Genomic DNA, 1610 nt, shown 5'->3' on the forward strand with positions numbered 1-1610 from the left:
CCCTCTCCCCCAAACAGCCCCGTCCTCAAGCCGGCTCTTGGAAGAAACTCGAATCATCCCACGAGTACAAAAACCACAACCAGCTCCGCGAATACCAGCTGGAAGGGGTCAACTGGTTGCTTTTCAACTGGTACAACAGGTGAGCATCGCCTTCGTCATCGTCATCATCGTCATCAAAGACCCCAGGGGTCTGTGCTGGGTCCGGTCTCGTTCAACACCTTCATCAATGACATCGATGAGGGGACAGTGGGCACCATCAGCAAGTTTGCTGGTGATACGAAGTCGGGAGGATTGGTTGATACTCCTGAAGGCTGCGCTGCCATTCAGCGAGACCTGGACAGGCTGCAGAGCTGGGCAGGAAGAAACCGGATGAGGTTCAACACAAGCAAGCGTAGGGTCTGACACCTAGGGAGGAATAATTGCATGCAAAAGCAAGCGTAGGATCTTACACCTAGGGAGGAATAATTGCATGCATTGGTACAGGTTGGGGGATGAGCTGCTGGAGAGGAGCTCTGCACAGAGGAACCTGGGCGTCCTGCTGGACCACAGCTTGGCCATGTGTGCCCTCGTGGCCAAAAGGGCCAACAGCATTCAGGGGTGCATGAAGAAGAGCGTGGCCAGCAGGTGGAGGGAGGTGATCCTCCCCCTCTGCTCTGCCCTGGTGAGGTCTCATCTGGAGTACTGTGTCCAGTTCTGGGCTCCCCGGTACAAAAAGGACAGGGGTCTCTTGGGAAGAGTCCAGCGGAGGGCCGCAAAGATGGCGAAGGGCCTGGAGCATCTCCCCTATGGAGAAAGGCTGAGTGGATCTATTCAGCCTTGAGAAAAGAAGACTGAGAGGGGACCTGATCCAGGTTTATACATTTCTGAGGTGTGGTGGCCATAGCGGTGCGTGGAGACAGGACGAGGGGAAACAGACATAAAATGCAGCGTAGGAAGTTTCACATGGATGTGCATCAGAACTTCTTTAGGTGAGGTGACGGAGCACTGGAACAGGCTGCACAGGGGGGTTGTGGAGTCTCCTTCTCTGCAGATATTCAAGTCTCACCTGGATGCCTACCTGGTGTAGGGAACTGCTTTGGCAGGGGGTTGGTCTGGATGATCTTTAGAGGTCCCTTCCAGCCCCTACAGTTCTGTGATTGTGTGAAATCATCCTCACCCGCTTCTTTTTTGTTTTTTTTTCATCCCCTTTTTTCCTTTTTCCGCCCCCCTCTGAATGCAGGCAGAATTGCATCCTGGCCGACGAGATGGGATTGGGGAAAACCATCCAATCCATCGCCTTCCTGCAGGAAGTTTCCAACGTGGGAATCCGGGGGCCTTTTTTGGTCATCGCCCCCCTTTCTACCATCACGAATTGGGAAAGGGAATTTAATACTTGGACTGAAATGAACAGCATCGTTTATCACGGCAGCCTGGCTTCAAGGCAGATGATACAGCAGTATGAGATGTACTGCAAGGATTCCAGGGTGAGGAAAGGAGCAAAAAAAAAAACCTGGGATGGAGACGGAAAAAAAAGGGCGTTGAGGGGTTTTAGGAGCAGAGGGTCGAGGGGGGATGAGAAGAAGGCTCAAAACGCCACAAAAAGCCCATAAATGTCCCCATAAAAACCCTTT

General features: G+C 52.7%; 1 long non-coding RNA gene across 1 annotated transcript; it reads left to right on the top strand.

Annotated features, from left to right (window-relative positions):
* The first annotated feature begins 14 nt into the window (after nucleotides 1-14).
* On the top strand, nucleotides 15-1371 carry LOC116217792. Its single transcript, XR_004162502.1, has 2 exons — nucleotides 15-139; nucleotides 1220-1371. It is a non-coding gene; the product is annotated as an uncharacterized LOC116217792 (long non-coding RNA).
* The last annotated feature ends 239 nt before the right edge of the window (nucleotides 1372-1610 follow it).

Source organism: Meleagris gallopavo, unplaced genomic scaffold (assembly GCF_000146605.3).
Source record: "Meleagris gallopavo isolate NT-WF06-2002-E0010 breed Aviagen turkey brand Nicholas breeding stock unplaced genomic scaffold, Turkey_5.1 ChrUn_random_7180001954573, whole genome shotgun sequence".
NCBI classification, from domain to species: domain Eukaryota; kingdom Metazoa; phylum Chordata; class Aves; order Galliformes; family Phasianidae; genus Meleagris; species Meleagris gallopavo.